The sequence below is a fragment of the Hyla sarda genome, chromosome 1 (genome assembly GCF_029499605.1).
Source record: "Hyla sarda isolate aHylSar1 chromosome 1, aHylSar1.hap1, whole genome shotgun sequence".
NCBI lineage: Eukaryota > Metazoa > Chordata > Amphibia > Anura > Hylidae > Hyla > Hyla sarda.
Genome location: NC_079189.1, coordinates 476,241,072 through 476,259,973, shown reverse-complemented (window position 1 = coordinate 476,259,973; position 18,902 = coordinate 476,241,072). Strand labels below are relative to the sequence as shown.

The following is an 18,902-nucleotide window of genomic DNA, read 5'->3' as shown; positions in this document are numbered from 1 at the left end:
CTTTGTGACATGATCGGCTAAATCCAGACGATTATTTGCCAATATGTGCAAGCCCACTGTGTTCTTTTAGACCACAATGATATGCCAGATTAGAATAGCATGTTGCTGGCACAATCTTTCAACCATGTTGTGCCCGATGAAAGTCTCACATGTATGGCAAACTTTAGAAAAGAAGAACATACTGTATGTACTGACAACCTTTATTTATTCTAAGCTATAAATACTTAAAGATGATGTCTAGTTCTAAGAAATGTATCCCCTATCGGCTGGATAGGGGATAAATGTATTATCGTGGGAGGGGTTCCGACCTTTGTGACCCCTGCGATCTCCCATACGGGGCCCCAGCTCAACCCTTGCTCGGCACTGCTAGAGTGTGTTTCCTACCGAGCACGTCAGCTGGTCGAAGCATGCCCCCCACCATTCATCTCTATGGGAGAGGCGGAGAGATAAATGGAGGGGGCATGTTTGTACCAGCTTACCTGCTGTGTGCGGAAAGTCACACACAGCAGCTCAGCTCAGGTCCCATACATGAAAATGCGGGGGATCCCAGCGGTAGGACCCCCCCCCCCCCCAGATAGGGGATACATTTCTTAGCACTGGACATCTTTTTTATATATCTTTGAAATGTATAAAATTATTTTTACATAAATTAGTAGTTCATTTGAATTGAAAAAAAAAAAAGGTTCAGTAAGTTTCATGCCGCACTATTCATTCCTTTGTTCATTTTCAGATTCCTAGATATGCACTTTGCAGACTGCTTCTTGTTTCATTCTATTCTCATTTGGGCATTTCCCTCCCAGAAACATAAGCTGGATATGTCCATGATGCTGCTGCCTTAGCAGTACAGTACTTATGTATCATCACGACTTCATAACTTTACTGATTTCCTCTTCTACAGCCCATTGGGGATTTTTCTCCTTTGTGCTGTCAGGCTCTGATGCTGAAGAGTGTGTGATTTCTTCCTACTGCAGTCTCTTCTCTGTACTGTGGTATACATCATGTGCGTTCTCCTTTTGTCACTGTAGAGTGTATGCTTTCATTCTCATTTATGCTCTTCTACAGTACTGTCTGGATGAGTTACCTTCCCTGAAATTGGACGATTTCGATTTCCTCCCTCTCTACAGCCTGATCTGTTGTACACAACATCATACCCCTCAGTGTTGGCATCTCTATCACTGAGCGGAGCAGGAAAAGCACAGTGAGCCAACACATTCATATCTATGTTAGAAGCAGCAGGACAGACAGCTATGTATAGGAATTTCATTGACTTTACACAAAAATATGCAAGTTAAAGGGGTATTCCAGGCCAAAACTTTTTTTTATATATCAACTGGCTCCGGAAAGTTAAACAGATTTGTAAATTATTTCTATTAAAAAATCTTAATCCTTCCAATAGTTATTCGCTTCTGAAGTTGAGTTGTTGTTTTCTGTCTAACTGCTCTCTGATGACTCATGTCCCGGGAGCTGTGCAGTTCCTATGGGGATATTCTCCCATCATGCACAGCTCCCGGGACGTGACATCATCATTGAGCAGTTAGACAGAAAACTTCAGAAGCTAATAACTATTGGAAGGATTAAGATTTTTTAATAGAAGTAATTTACAAATCTTTTCAACTTTCTGGAGCCAGTTGATGTATATAAAAAAAAGGTTTTGCCTGGAATACCCCTTTAATTTTTAATTCTGAAAATATAGAAAAGTGCTTACTTTTGCATTCAGGTAGCAAACAATAAAAAATAAAATGCAAATGCTGTCCATAGCCTTTAGGGGAAATATTTATCAGATTAAAAATCAACAATCTTTCATTCCATTTGCATTTTTGGATTATCACTGAAAGAAAAGTATACTCTGTAGGTATTACCTTTTGCATGGAATACCATTTTGTTTTGCATTAAGGCTGCCCGTTGTATTTTGTTGTAATGCTGCATAGAATATTTGTTCTTAGTAGACTCCAAAAGAAGGCCATTTTTTCACCTAAACATGTTAGGGCTAGTGCTCCCGTGATTCACTGGCAGATGGTAATGTTGGCGGTATGCACTGCACTTTATGTTTACACTTTTTGGTTGTTTTAGCCTGTATGTTGTAGTATAGTACTATCACACTTCCCCTATTCTTAATACTTGCATACTTGTATGCCGTTTGTTTATGTAGCCTTGATACACCATTTGCTGTATGTGTGTGTAAGGTTTATACTGCCCAGGATTACCTCGTGAGCACCTACCACCAGTTGCTGTATTCATCCTTTTTATGTATTTTCAGGATTTTATTGTTTTTGTCCATTAAGTAAAAACTTTAGTACTGTGTAAACTCTCTTGTAGGTTTATGTGTTTGCTCTTGTTACATTGGGACAACTATAATTTAATTGTTACTGGAAGCCTAGGAGGTTATTTAATGTTTGTGATGCATACACATTTGCTTTATAGTTTGGCATTCTATTGCAGAATAGGTTGATTTACGTGTTCTTGGTAGCATACAATGTTGGAGATTTATTAATAGTTCATGACACAATTAAAAGGAAATCTGTCATCAGTGTCACCTGCTTTAACCTGTCGGTACGCACAGGTAGTGCAAGTGACACTAATGACAACCATACTTACCTGATCCTGTTCCATGCTCCCATTAACCTGCTGTCTTCCTTCATATCTTCTGTACCTGGGCAGACTTAGTGCATGGACGAAGCTTCCTGACTTCAACACTGCTGCTTCTCTGCTGGGTCCCGAAGCTCCGCCCATGCACCAACTGGGCCCCGGAAGGGAAGATACAGGGGAAGATAATGGGAGAACCACAGCACGGAATTGGATCATTTAAGTATGGTTGTCATTGGTGTCACCTGCACTACCTGTCTGTACCAACCTGTCTGTACCCACAATAGTGCAAACTGTGTTAAATGTATCACATTGGCACCTATGGCACGATAACATTTATTCAAGTAAAATTTAATTTGAGTATGGCTCACTGCTTGGCCAGGATTTAGATACATTTTTGAATGATCATGACAAAACTTGTCTCTACTTTATACAGCCCATAGCATAGAAAAAGTGATAATTTTAGCCTGTGTGAAAGTCAATGCTATGACGTATATATTGTGTCAGATGTATGAAGTGAAAAACATGCAGTAAAAAAATTGTCACAACATATGTTAGACTAGCAATAACTAACGCTGGTGAAATGACTCCTACTTATATAGAGCATTTGTGCCCAAAAAAAGGTTGCACTCAATTGATAAATTTGACCTATTTTGCAGACACTTAGAAACCTGTGGAATGACTAAAGGTGTCCAAAACAGAATACATTTGGCACATGGGATGTACTCCACTGTATTATTGCAGTCCCTGACAGAATACTGGCCCATTTTGTCTAATATATCTCACTGAATGTATCAATCATGTTTTAGTCTCTTCTGGACATGGATTTGTAACACTTTTCTAAGGTTACACAGGCAACTCAGGAAGAGACTATAAGGTTTAGAAACAGCTTTTAACTAAAATAAAGACAATATAAAATATTGATCTATTTCTGTTAGGACTCTTGCATCAATTTAAACCTCATTTACGGAGGTTATTGAAGCAAAGTGTGACATCCTCTAAATATTTAAAAATATTCTGGAGATTTTGATGCTCTCCTGGTTGTTCATCTTGTTGGGTAGGATCTCATTTATGGGGTCAGAGAAAGGACTGACTTTATTCTAGTCACTTCCAGGCCAGTAAGTATTAAACAGGCGGCAACATGAGTTTCACATTAAGGATGGGAGGGAATTCTTCACAGACTCTCATACCCATTCTGTCCCTGGAGATATAGTTTCAGGGAAATAATTAAAGCAGCTGCTACGTGTCAAGACTTTTGGATTATCCTGGAGAATATGAAAAATATCCCCATGTAACCTCCAAGATATCCCCTCTAATTAGCAGCTTGCTATGCTCTCACCAAGGGTATAGTGACAGTTGGCCAAGTAGTGGGATCACAATATCGAATATGATGAAGAGAATACGGTATTACCCTGATATATTATATACATCATTTTAAAGCCAAGAAAATGACTTAATTGAAGTCTACACTAAGGGACAGGTTTAATATAAGCCTGGTACCTGGAAAAATGAGAACCCTTTGTTTATATATGATAATAATATTAATAGTAATAACAACAACAGCAACAGGGCAGAGCTAATGGTCCTTCTCCCACTGTGAAAATCAGTAATATACAAAAAATATTAAAAACACCCTGTCTAATATTATGTCATTTTTTTCTTAAGCTGCCAAACAGCTAGAGATAAGCGAACCGAACTAGTAGAACTTGAGTGCGGTCATAACTTTGAAAAATTTGGTTTGGCTTGTACTTCAAGCTGTTTGAGTTTGCAAAACCTGGTAAAATAACATAAGCTCTCCCAGCAAAGCAGGAGGCAGTATAAGGGTGATGGCAAAGCATAAAGGCCTATGCACATAACCTCAGCAGGTGTTAGGAGAAGATCTCTGTGAGGGACACTAAGCAGTGAACAACACATATAGGAGTAGGACCACACGTACATAATAATTATAGTAAAGCTTCAGAGAGGATTCAGCATCTGTTCTGTCATTTGTTTTAAGTGTGCCATTTTTTTTATTTTACACTAATTGTGAAAAAGCACCATAGAGAGTTTTGTGTCCCTTTTGTGCACTTTCTAGGATGCCAGTCCTGTTGCTGCTCCCAAAATGGGAATAATTTTTCACAGCTTCTAAAGAGCCACCACTCTTTTATTTTCCAGGCACAAAACCTGTTGCTACTTCCAAAAAGGTATCCTTTTTGGACCATTTAAAAAAAAGAAATTGATTCTTTCTATATCTTTGTGTTGTCTGTGCTGCTTCTTTCTATATCTACAGGTTCAGAGAGAACTTTTTGCCAAAGTTCACTGAACTGGCAGAACCAAACTTTTAAAATGTTTGCTCATCTCTACTCTGACACATTGCGGCATGGGCTCATAGTGGACATAACAGCAGAAGAGCCCTGTGCCAGAACAGTATATGGTCACCTGACATTGAGTAATCCTGTAATCAATGTGAGTCATGAAACTCATTGGGTCTTATTCTTAATTAAGACTAACTCATTAGATATAATCCCAGCGCATGCAAAGTAAAGAGCTACTATAAAGTTACTTTTAGGATGACACTAGCTTCTTTTACCAACTGGAACTGTGCAACTGTATGGATTTCACATATGGTATGTTTGTTCCTACATGGACTCCATATGGCCTATGTGGTATCTGACACTAAGAAGACAGCAGCAGATCATTTCAGTTAAGTAACCTAGTGGGACCAGCAGAGGTCGCACTGGGTCAGTGGCTCTGAAGATCCGAGAATGCCCATGAACCAGCCCTCTCACCAATAACACTCTAGTTCCTGTTATGTAAGGAGCCTCTGAACTTCCAGTCTGTGCCTGATCTTCTAGTGTTTACACCTTGAGCTAGGCACCTGCTATCTGACTTTCTGTATCCAGTTCATTAACCTCAGCCTGTTCCTAACTTCATTCCTGCCTTATCCTCTGTTCCTGTTTTGCCTCTCCTGGATTGATTCGGACTGCCTCACCATTCTACTTGCTGTTGGAGCTTTTACTTCTACTTCACCTGCACACTTACAGCTCTGCTGCATCTTGCTAAAAACACCTGAACTGTTCCAGTTTACAGTCCTGGTGCTCACCAGCGCCATCTGGTGTCAGCCAGCTCCTTCTGACCTCTCCTTCCAGAGTTTCTGATCTGCTTCTGCCAGCCATCATCTATCCGAGGCCGTTTCCATCATCTAGATTCTGGCTAAAAAGAACTCGGTAAGTGACACAGGGGGTTAACACCCCGTGGAGCATTGTATCCAGCACATCCAATGCATGATTGATCATATTGAAATCTTGGAGATTTGGAGGCTAATCATGTTCTGAAAACCATATCTGCCATTATCCTGCTAAAGAGAACACTGACATTAGGAAATACCATTGTAATGAAGGGTTCTACTTGCTGCAATAATGTTTAAGTAGGTGGTACATACCAAAATTATGTCTCTCAAAAACCAGGATCCAAGAATTCCCAAGAGTACATTGCCAAAAGCATTGCATTGCCTCTACTGGTTTGTCTTCTTACCATAGGGCATCCAGATGTCATTTCTCCTCCAGAAAACTATGCATATGCATCATTCACATTATGTACAAGAAAACGGGAGTCATCACACCAAGCCACCTTCATCTATTGCACTATGGTCCAGTTCAGATGTACTTGCGCCTCTGTAGGCACTTTCAGCAGTGGACAGGCTTTTTTCATGGGCACATTTTCTGGTCTGTGGTTTCTCATCTTTATGCAATGCACTGTGTCTTGACACCTTTCTATGATAGTCAGCAATTTTTGTTACAGGAACTCATCTGTGGAATCAGACCAAGCAGGCTAGCCATTGCTACACAGACGCAATAAGCCTTGGGCCTCCATAGCCCTGTGGCCATTCTACCAGCTGTCCTTTCTTGGTCCATTTTGATTGGTACTAACACATTTATAGCAGGAACACCCCACAAAACCTGCCATTTTGAAATGGGTCTTGACAAAGTTGCCCTTACAATTTCCAATTTTTCTGGCTTCTTATATATCAACTTGGTTTCTGTGTTAAAGAGTAGGATCCCACATTGCATCAAATTAGCCAAAACTCTGCATGCAGAGGCCAATGGGCACCCAATTTGCTAGTAAAATGGTTGTTTTTTGTTTGTTTGTTTTTTTAGCAAAATCATGTGACTTACTGATTCCTGTAACACTTTAAGCCTGGAAAGCAGCTTGTACATGCTCACCATGGTCAGGTTAGATGACTATTACTGTAATTTATCACTTATTTTCCTAAACATTGACACTACAAATTGTATATTTATACAGCCTGACAGAAACAATGTCTATCCTTCTCTGTTACAGGCTTGTCCCAGTGTCATTCACTGATGTGTTGTGTGGCCTGATCCCATTCACCTTTCATGCTTTGTAATTATGGAGAGCCAAGCTGTCTGGTCACACATCATAATTCTATACTTTCTTCTTCTTCCCTTCTCATTTTCTCACTTCTGTTCACTGCTAATGAGGGTTACTTTATTTTTAAGGTAAAATTTAGACATTAGACTTGTAAAATTTAGACATTACTTTATGCGTCATTCCCACTAACAAAATGCCAATTATACTGAGAAATAACATACATCTGCTCATTGGACTGTATTACCTGAACCCTACATCCTAGACTTCATTGTTTCTATGAGAATTCGATTTACAACATTTTCCAGTTACAGGTCTATATGAAATGTGTAATATATATTTGATGTACTGATTTAGCATTACATGATCTTGATTTAAGAATTTTATTTTCATGTCCAAATATATTTTAAAAAACTTCTGCTCTTTTCCTGATATCACAGAACAGTGCATTTTGGGAGCAATAATAAATAAAATATTTTTATTCTTTTTCCTTTGCAAATGATCGTTTTTTTTTTTTTTCTACTTTAACTTGAAAATAATGGTTTCCCTGGTGATTAAAGTTCCAAAATAAGTTCACATCTAGTCATATGCCCAGTTGTTGATTTCCCTTTTTTTTTTTTTATTAAAGGGATACTCCGGTGCTTAGACATCTTATCCCCTATCCAAAGGATAGTGGATAAGATGCTTGATCGCGGGAGTCCCGCCGCTGGTGACCCCCGGGATCTTGCACACGGCACCCCGTTTGTAATCAGTGCCCGGAGCGTGTTTGCTCCGGGTCTGATTATCAACGACCACCGGGCCGGTGGCGTGTGATCCCACGCCTCCGCCCCCGTGTGACATCACGCTCTGCCCCTCAACAGCTATCACGCCCCCTCCCATAGGCTTGCCTTGAGGGGCGGAGTGTGATGTCACACGGGGGCGGAGGTGTGACGTCACACGCCGCCGGCCCTGTGGTCGTCGGTAATCAGACCCGGAGTGAACACGCTCCGGGGACTGATTACAAACAGGGTGCCACGTGCAAGATCCCGGGGGTCCCCAGCGGCGGACTCCCGCGATCAGGCATCTTATCCCCTATCCTTTGGTGAAAAACTCGGCTTAACTCGAGTATATACGGTATATAGAAAATTTGTAAATATATTAATTTCATCCTCTCACATTTTACAAGTATCCGCGGTCACTTCTTAATAAATGCTTTTTATTTTATCCCACCCAAAAAGCAGATAAATTCAACAAATGTGGATTTGATTCCATTTGTGTGTTGCCTGATGATACAACATCATTTTTAAATCATGACAGAACATGATAAACCTAGTGAAATGCACAATTCTCACAAAAATAAACAGACCTCATAAACTATTTATATCCACACCATGACATAAAGTCCAAATCAAAATGTCATCCCCAATTACCACAACTGTCATTATGTTCTAACGTTCTGTTATGTGGTACTAAATTAGAAAAAATAAGTATCAAAAGCAACTTCTCCACAAGAGAATTGTTAAATCTGCAAGACAACTTGCGAAATAGGAAGACCGGTTATGAAATAGGTTCTCTGTAGAGTCTGCTGTCTTATTTTATTTATTTATTCTTACAGAAAATAATAACACAATTATCATAATATGTTAAAGCCTAAACTGCATTTATTTAGATACATAGGAAGGGTTTAAATACAAAATTAAAGGGAACTTTTCATGCATCTTATCCACCTCATGCATGCGGTTTTCAGTGGTTTGTCATTCACGTTGTAGCATACAGTAGTTTCTTAGAATTTAGACATGAAATACAAGAGAAGAAACCACTGTTGAGGACAGGGGTGGAATTGTTTTTGGCTGAAATAGGCTCTGTTTTACCATTCCTGGATAATCCCTTTAAAATTGCTTTAAAATGGAATCTATCATCAGTGTCACCTGCACCAACCTGTTGAACCGACTTGTCCGGTGACACCGATGACAATGATACTTATCAGTCCCTGCTCCGTGCCTCCGTTCCTATGCAATTCTGGGTCTTTGGTACATGCAAATTACATACTTGGCGTTCCCAAGCTCCCAAGTATGATATCATCAGATACAAAGGACTGCAATGGGGCTTGAGTCATACCCAGGTAAGCCAATCTTTATGGGTAGATTTAACTACCTATACATTGATAGGTCCCTTATATTCCCTGATTTTGGCAATTTTCATTGGAGATATAGAAATTATTTATCACTAATCCCTATTTGTCACTAATCTGGATCCATGGTCCGGTTCTGGAGATACCTGTTGTATTAGCCTCCATTGTTAAAAGCCAGACTTTCACAATGGAGGCTAATACAACTGGTATCTCCAGAATAGGACAGCAGATTCAGGTAAGTGATACCTTGTTGTAAGCCAGTTCCCCTTCACTATAATTGAAGGTTTTAGATTTGGTGCAGGTGAACCGGCTGTCAGTTTCCTTTAAGAATGGGGGATAAGGTGCATTCTAGGATAAGCTTGCTACCAGCCAAGAGAAATGCCTATAAGAGAAGTAACTTAAACATTAAGGCTGTGTTTATGCGTCCAGGTATTTAAAGTAATTGTAATTGTTTAAAAACAAAGCAATGATCTGAAATGAGGTGAAGTTTCAGGCTTTTGTTTATATGTGTCCTCCATTTAATTATATTTTATTATGTTCATACTTCGGAATGTCTGCATGGAAAATCTCTGTGCAGCCATTCCACAGACTGGGGAATCCAGCATAATATGGCGGTGCTAGGGCCACACGGGAATGCACCATCTCATAGATGGGTATGCTATATATACGGATTCCGCAGAAAGAATGACTAGGCTCATTATTTCTGCTGACATGGAACTCAGAATTTGTGTCAGACAAATCTGGCCGTGTGCACAGCACAGCAGAATCCTGTTGAATTCAATGGGACTCTACTGCAGTGGAATTTCTGAGGTGTGAACATAGTCTCACACTGAAACTTACTTCTGTTGGACCTTATACTTAGGCTAGGTTCAGACTATGGAATTTCCGCCTGCAATTTCTCTCTGAAATTGCAGGCGGAAATTCCGCTTGCTAAAATGTATAGTGTAGTGAATGGGTTTCCGTTCACAAATTCACACTTCGGAATTTGTGAAGCGGAATTTGTGAACGGAAAATCCGCTTGGAAATTTCCGCCTGAAGAATGGGGTTTCTCTTTCTTCAGGCGGAAATCCACGCGGAACACATTGCAGTCTATGGCAGACTGCAGTGTCCCCGCGGTCCTAGCGCAGACTGATTCAGTAAGCGCCGGCCGCACTCGGAATCTCCGGCCGGAAATTTTCTGCCCGGAGATTCCGTAGTCTGAACCTAGCCTTAGAGGACATATTTAGGTCTATTCACATGTACAGCTTCATGCGCATAAGTGATGCACAGGATTTGATGCTGCAGATTTTAAGCTGCAGATTTCAATGTAAATAAATGAGTGAACACAGTTTTTAATGTGTACCTTCAAATCCTGCGCATGAAATATACACATCATACTGCGCCTGTGAACAGACCCTCAAGGGCACCACAAGAATTAAAAATATAATTATCCCCAGCCACCAAAAGAAAAAGAGGCTGAAAAGAGACCAAAAAGTCCTTTATTTCCTCAGCTAGAAGGGGATTATAGATGTAAGCAAAAACAATTGTGAAAAAAGTTTTGAGTTCAACATAAAAAAATGGGAATTCCAGGTCAAAACATTTCTTAACTGTTTATGCATGTGTTAAATACCTCAATGAGCGCATGGCTGGAAAGGACTACACAACTACTAAAAAAAAGTGTTAAAAGTTACTTTTTGAACATAAAATGTGGCTTTATCAAACACAGTTTATCTAGGCATCCTATTCCATTGCTAGAATCAAAAAGATAGGAATCACACCCCTAGAGCTAATTTTATCAGGTACCCAAAACAGACCATTTTTTGCTACAATCTTTGTAATTATTTGTAACATATATACAATCATCAAAGAATTCTCATTCCCGGTTATTCAATATAACCTTCCATAACACTCATATACATCAAAAAAAGCAGGGTTTTGCTATCCTGTGTTTGTAGCATCATGAAAAGGTTTCATATTCAGGGCCATTAGCCACTAGCAAAACACAAAAGATATATATAGCTTCTATGCCTCCACATTTTCCAATGTAGATAAATGCCAAGATAACACAGCAAAACTTCAATGAGCATTCATGTTCTTTTGTCCCGATAGACAGTCCATAGTACCCCGTTTATTACAGAAAAACATAATTGAGTTGTTTACATGTGTAGAAAATTAAATACAATCACTATTTGGAATGTATCTTAGCTTCTGTGCCTATATTTTGGAATAATTAGCACCATGTTTTCATGACCATCTTCACTTTTGCATATATATATTATGGATTGGCACCCCTTTTGGAGAGAGCAAGCTAGAAAAGTGACATCAGTTTCTGACAAGGAACGTAGATTATTGGTGGGGGTACCACGTGATCTCTCAGAATACTGACAATTACATCCAGCTATAATACAAAAATAATATTGAGGCCTAGTGCTCAAGATGTGCTTTACAACTTAACTTTTACTATATGCAATTTTAATATATCAATACATGTGCCCAAGTGTGTTATATCAACAAATGACCAACTGTTCCATAAATAATATCAATATCAATATATATATATATATATATATATATATATATATATATATATACACACATATACATACATACAAGGAACTCACTGGATTCTGCAGGGCCCAGACAATCCAGTGGTGACACACCATCAGGGTACGAACAATGTATAACAACAGGATGTCAAATATACCCTAAGGGCATCTCAAATGCCACCTCCAACGCATTTCTGCCACACGATATTGGGGTGGCATCATCAGGGGGTATTCAAAAAATATGCAATACGGACCAAAGGGATGTAATGATGCCAATAAACATATCAATGGGGACCAGCTGGACCTGTAAATAAAGGATGTCCCTAATAATCCTGTAAAGGAAAACGATGCAGAGTAGACCTTATGTGATACAGTGTGCCTGTGGAAAGATACTTTCCCTAGCGGTCAATCCACCATTCAATTGCCCATGGAAATAGGTCATCTGTTTTCCACCTAAAAACAAAACACAGAAACAAAAAGATACTTGCAATACTTGGGCCTGTGGGAAAAAAAATTACAGGTCTAGTATCACTCACAGTTAGCTATTCCGCTCACACCGCCAAGAGGAGACACCTGCTAGCATGCAGGAAGCCGGAATTGTCCGGCTCTCTCGCTGTATGCAGCAAGGTTCCGGTGTCATGGTCGTGATAGTAAGATTCAATACAATTATTATTTAAGATGTTGTAATAATAGTAATTATCCAGAAAGATAACCAGATCTTCAGATAGGATAATTTCAGCAGACTAAATAGAATGGATAATAGTGGCCTATATAGAGCAGAGGGTTGGATGGGTGAGCACGGGTGAGGAGGACATAGAGTTTACAACAATAGGGGGCCGAGGACTATTTATGCAGTGATTTAAAAAAAATTCATGGCGCTAGGGATACCTAAGCTGGCCCTGATTGGCCCTATATAATAGCCCTAGGTCCTAGGCGGGGTGTCAGCCCTAATAACGGCAGTCCCGCACTGGATACCTCTATTATAGGACTAATATAAGTGTAAGTTGGTGACCAATAATTCCCTCAAGCTTACTACTACTTCCCTAACTACCTGAATGGTCACCTTGGTGTCAAAACCTCAATATGTCGTCAATTCACAGAAAACACCCAAAGTGTAGCTGTTCATTAAAGCCCCTCGGGGATACTGTATCCAACTCGAAAATACAGCGACACTCCCTTTGGAGTAGTAGTTTATTAATATCACCCCCTCTTTCCGAAATTATGATCTTATCTATACCCACAAAGTTTACACAGGTGAGATCCCCATTATGTATGGAATTAATATGTTGGGCAAGGGGAGTCTCTCTACTATTCCTAATGTCCCCAATGTGTTCCAGGATTATTTTTTTGAATTCCCTAATGGTCTTACCCACATATAAAAAAGGACATGTGCAGTAGACCACCATGTGTTTGTTGTCAAGTCATTGGCTCTGAGATGGGAATGAATCAACATGTCCACAAGATTGCATCCCCTGCCATATGTAATTTGGGGGGTAGGACTAATGATGTCGTGGAGGTCCGGATCTATTTTGAAAATATCCCAATGTTGGGAAATAATATCTCTAATAGGGACAGATAGTTTGTCATATGTTCTTATAATTCTGGCAGGTTCCACTGTGTGATTTCTAGGGATCAATAGATCATTCCTTGGTCTGCTGAGAGCCTCTCTGAATGCTTAGTTAAGAATATAGTGGGGATAACCCCTTTCCTGGAACCTTTGTGTCATAGTTCGTGTTTCCCGTCTAAAATCCTCTGGGCGTGAGTAATTCCTCCGGAGGCGGAGGAACTACCCTTTCGGGATCCCCCTTTTGAGGGGACCTGGATGGCAGCTCTCCCACCTCAGGAGGCTATTGGTGGCAATCTGTTTGCAAAAAATGGTGCTTTGTAAATTTTCCAAATCACTGCATAAATAATCCTTGGCCCCCTATTGATAAAACCTCTACGTCCTCCTCACCCATCCAACCCTCTGCTCTATATAGGCCACTATTATCAATTCTATTTGGTCTGCTGAAATTATCCTATCTGAAGATCTGGTTATCTTCACCACTATCATGAATGACTCAAGATAGTGTTCCCCTTCCTGGATTATTACTATTATTACATCATCTTAAATAATAATGGTACTGAATCATACTATCACTACCATGATAGGAAATTTGCGCATCAGAGAAGTTGCTTCCAGTTACTACTGCCACATACCATTCCTTTTTCTAATAGAACTAACACTGCTCCGTGTCCGACAGAGGGGCACACACAGTGCATGTCTTGGGAGGCACCTATCCGATACGTGCCCTCCCTTGTAGTGTCACATGGAGGTAATGTTCTTGCGCTTTATTATTCCGTTGGTCGGACCGGAAGTTAGGTCAGATGCCGGAACCTCGCTGCATACAGTGAGAGAGCCGGACAACTCCGGCTCCCTGTATGCTAGCAGGTGTTTCCTCTTGGCGGTGTTAGCGGAAAAGCTAACTGTGAGTGATACTAGACCCGTCATTGTACAGATCTACAACATTTTTTTCCCCACAGGCCCAAGTATTGAAAGTATCTTTGTTTCTGTGTTTTGTTTTTAGGTGGAAAACAGATGACCTATTTCCTAAGGCAATTGAATTGTGAATTGACCGCTAGGGAAAGTATCTTTCCACAGGCACACTGTTTAACATAAGGTCTACTCTGCATCATTTTCCTTTACTGGATTATTAGGGACAGTCTTTATTTACAGGTCCTGTTGGTCACCACTGATTTGTTTATTGGTATTATTATATCACTTTGGTCCGAATTGCTTATTGTTTGAATACCCCCCTGATGACGCCCCCCTAATATTGTGTAGAAATGCTTGTCAGCTGCCCTTAGGGTATATTTGACTTTCTGTTGTTACTATACATTGGTCGTACCTTGATGGTGTGTCACCACTTGATTGGCTGGGCCCTGCAGAACCCAGTGAGTGCTTTGTGTATATATTGATATTATTATTTATGGACCAGCTGTTCCTTTGTTCATATAACACACTTTGGCACATGCATTACTATTTTAATTGCATATAGGAAAAGTTAAGTTTTAAAGCACATCATGAGCACCAGGCCTCAATATTATTTTTTGGAGAGCAGGGAAAAAAGAAAAAAAAAAGGAACATAGATGGTGCTCCAATAGTGAAGCACGTTGGTATAAGGTTTTTCGGGAAAAAAAAGGATGAAATGGTGCTCACCTTTTTGAGTTGTGCTAGCAGGCACAACAATGTTGCACACTTTAAGTATATGTGTCGGGAGGCAGCCGGCCGTCGGTCCCGTTTGGCAAGCAGGCTGGAACAGGATTTCTGATGGGGAATCTGGGTTGCCTTGTGGGACTCGCCAGATGTCCGAGGAAAATTCTATGAACCTGACGAAAAGGGTGCCCCCTCGAAACGCGTTGTTTATTCACGGAATAAAGCCTTAAAATCTCCACTGACTCAGTGTCATCCTCGGGCAAGCGCCTACCAAACCAAAAAGTCTGAATTTTCCTCGGACATCTGGCGAGCCCCGGAAGGCAACCCAGATTCCACATCTGAAATCAATATTTTTTTACATCAGTTTTAAAAGTTTTTTTTTCCTAAAATTGCTGTTATCTTTTTGGTGTTTAGCATAAATTATGTTTTTTGCCATGACATTACTGTCCTGTTAGTTGTTCTACTGAACATTGGTTGTGGGAACAGCCATCGGTGGCCATGGTTGGAGAAGTTCCCATCCAAACACAAGCACCTACCCTGTTCCATGAGAGGAATGGAAGAAGCTTCTGGATGGTGTCACATCAGCTCAATACATTACAGCAGAAATCTTTAATAGAGTGGTACATAGCACAGCTCTATCAGGTAAGTGCATGCTGATTCTTTATATCAAAATAAGTCTTTGCAGTAGGGAGTGCACCTCTTTTTCATCCTTGTTCCACCAACTAGAAGACTGTTTCTTCATTACTGACAGATTGGTTTACTTTAGTTTTTTTTAACTATCTTAAGTACTCAAAAAGATATCTACAGTGTCGATGTCCCATCCACCAACTCAATGAATGTTATTCTATTCATGGTAGAACTGGCACTTCCAAGTGCTGGAGGATCACCCAATGGACTTCTTTGTGGTGGGGCCTCAGTCACACTCCTGTCTATAATAACAACATTGTTTACCTGTATTTTTGATTCAAAAGGAGTTTTAATAAATTATAGATAAAAGTGTTTTATGAATAAATAATTCTCATTGTTGGTACTGCTGGTACATCTTCTAAACAATTCCTGTAGCCATGTAAGTAATGTTTTATGTTTAAATGGCTTGTCCGAGGAGCAGAAAAGATATTACCTGTTCTTCTCCCCGGTGTTTCACTTCCACCCTTCCGGAACAAGAGGGGCAGGTGCCCAGTCATGATCATTGCATGCGGGCAAACCCACACCTGCACTCGATGTCCAAAAGCTGCATAATATTATTGATATCAGGGCAACATTATGCAGCTATTGGATACTGTGTGTGGGCATGGTTTCCCCTGCCTTTGAAGATTGCCAGTTGGCACCCACTCCCCCTTTTGTTGGAAGGTATACTTCCCAGAGAGCAGAGTTCTATATGTTTAAATGTCTAGTTTAGAAACCTACTTCTAGACCTGAAATGATACTCCGTACGGTAGGTCTCTACAGATTCCAATAGGTTGAATAAAAACTGCTACCCTGCCATCATTACCAATTATATTAGTATGGTAAAGATGCATCATTTTTTTATTATTATTTGATTGACACTAATGTAGCATGCATGAGATCAAAGCTTTACTAAAGGGGGGAATTGTTCCGGACACCTGCTGCATGTTTGGTAAGTGATCAGTCTTGTGTAGAATATAAAATCTGCACTGTAGGCTCATAGTGAATACAAAGTAGGCAGTTGTATAAAATGCTGCAGGCTACAATTTAGCAGATGTACACTGTTTTAGAATAAAGAGGTAATGATACCTAGCCAGCCATCAATATAATAGCGTACAGTAGAAAATGAGTGTTAACCATTGTAAAACCAGGGACATAAATCCTTCTGTTCCTGTAGAAATTCATGCCAAATGACATCTCCCATTCATCTCTGAGACAGGGAGTGTTTTATTATCCCTCATCCCACCCTATCACCATCACAGAGCAAATAAGGTTGACAGAGGTCATAGATTTGGCTCAAAATACTCTTACAGAATCTGCTGTGAGAGGCAAATGGCATAATGTTAAGACTTCAAATCCATCAATATCAGAAGCCAAGTTAAAACAATTCTAACGCAAGCCTAAAAGGTTATTTTTTGCTGTTGTGTCGATGTGCCGTTGGTGTTGCTAACTTCAATTACGCTGGTCTCCAGAGAAGTAAGGGTGGTAGGAAAACATTGCTTTTGTTCTGTGCAGTCGACTTACATATTTTCTTACATTATTCTAGAAAAGTCAATAAAATATGCTCAACAAATTCCATTACTAATATCTATTGCTCTTACTGCTAACCCTTCCTTTCTTAATTCCATAGAACTTTCCTTGAGAAATTGATAAGTATTTAGGATTTTAGGCAGAACTTGAAGTATAGCCATGACTACGCCAATCTTTAAAAAAGAAATTAACAGCTCTGAAAGAACAATTTTCAATACCAGGTACAGTGTATACTGTTACATAAAGTAAGGACACAAGAGGTCAATGCTTTTGTCATACAGCAGTAAGGTCCCTGGTTTTAGGACTGAGGACCACTTCTGCATTGAGTTGTAAGTTTTCCCATGGTAGCCTGAATTTCTTTCCTGATTCTTTCTGCTTTATCCACATTCCAAAGTAATTATATATGTATAGCACTGGGAATGTTGATATTAGAGTGGTCTAAGTGGCCTTTTTACCTTCCTGCAATACTTAGAAGTCATATTCTAGTTATCAGACAGTGCAGAGCTTTCATCATTTGACACACATACATAATAGATGAGTGTAGCAGCCTTTTATGTACCTAATAACAGACTGCACCAAAATAACAATTATATTGTTATTTTGCCTCTTTAAAGGGGTATTCCCCCCATGTGACGTCACGCTCCGCCCCCTCAATGCAAACCTATGGAAGGGGGCGTGACACGCCCCCTCCCATAGGCTTGCATTGAGGGGGCGGAGCGTGATGTCCCACAAGGTGGGACAGTGACGTCACAATGCTCCGGCCCCGTGATCGCCAGTAATCAGACCCAGAGCGAACATGCTCTGGGGACTGATTGTAACGGGGTGCTGCATGCAAGATCACGGGAGTCCCCAGCGGCGGGACACCCGTGATCAGGCATCTTATCCCCTATTTTTTGGATAGGGGATAAGATGTCTTAGCGCCGGAGTACCCCTTTAAAGGGGTACTCCAGTGGAAAATAATTGCTTTTAAAAGCAACTGGTGCCAGAAAGTTAAACAGATTTGTAAATTACTTCTATATAAAAATGTTAATCCCTTCAGTACTTATCAGCTGATGTATGCTCCACAGGAACCTGTATTTCTTTCTGGAATTCTTTTCTGTCTGACCACAATGCTCTCTGCTGACACCTCTGTCCATGTCAGGAACTGGCCAGAGTTCCTGATACAGACAGAGGTGTCAGCAGAGAGAACTGTGGTCAGACTAACTCCAGAAAGAAATACAACTTCCTCTGGAGCATGCAGCAGCTGATAAATACTGGAAGAATTAAGAATTTTAAATAGAATTAATTTACTAATCTAAAAATAGATAAAATCTCAGCTCACCTGGGACTTGCGCGGCTACCTCCAGACATCAAGAAAAAATAGGAAAAAGGCCAGCAAGTGGAAGCATAAAAAACTTGACTTTATTTAGGAATCCTCCATTAAAAAACCTTCAGGTGGCAGACAAACATGGACATGTAAAAAAATATCAAAAATAGCACATGTAGAAAGGGTCCCAAGCAGTAGCTACAGTAGCTAAATAAAGTCAAGTTTTTTCTGCTTCCACTTGCTGGCCTTTTTCCTATTTTTTCTTAATTTACTAATCTGTTTAACTTTGTGGCACCAGTTGATTTAAAAATAATGTATTTTGGATTGCAGTGCCCTTTTAAGTACTTTTTGTCAGTAATATTTTTATATTAATAATGGTAGTCCATGTATGCTCTACTATTTGTCTTTTGTAGTATTTAAAGTAGTGTGTGGTGCAGGCACGTATCACCCATATTCAGTAAGTGCTGGCAGTGATTTTTGTATCCCTGTGATATCCAGTTTGCAACCTAAGGGTACGTTCACACGCGCAGATTTTTTTGTGGGTTTTCCGCTGCGTATTTGAAAGTCGACGGGCTCTTCTCAACTGTTCGCTGCAGATTTTCCGTGGTGGAATTTACG

At 40.0% G+C, this 18,902-nt stretch overlaps 1 protein-coding gene across 2 annotated transcripts in view; it reads right to left on the bottom strand.

Annotated features, from left to right (window-relative positions):
- Window positions 1–18,902, bottom strand: part of KREMEN1 (kringle containing transmembrane protein 1) — a 149,830-nt gene that overhangs the window by 39,791 nt on the left and 91,137 nt on the right. The window lies entirely within an intron of this gene.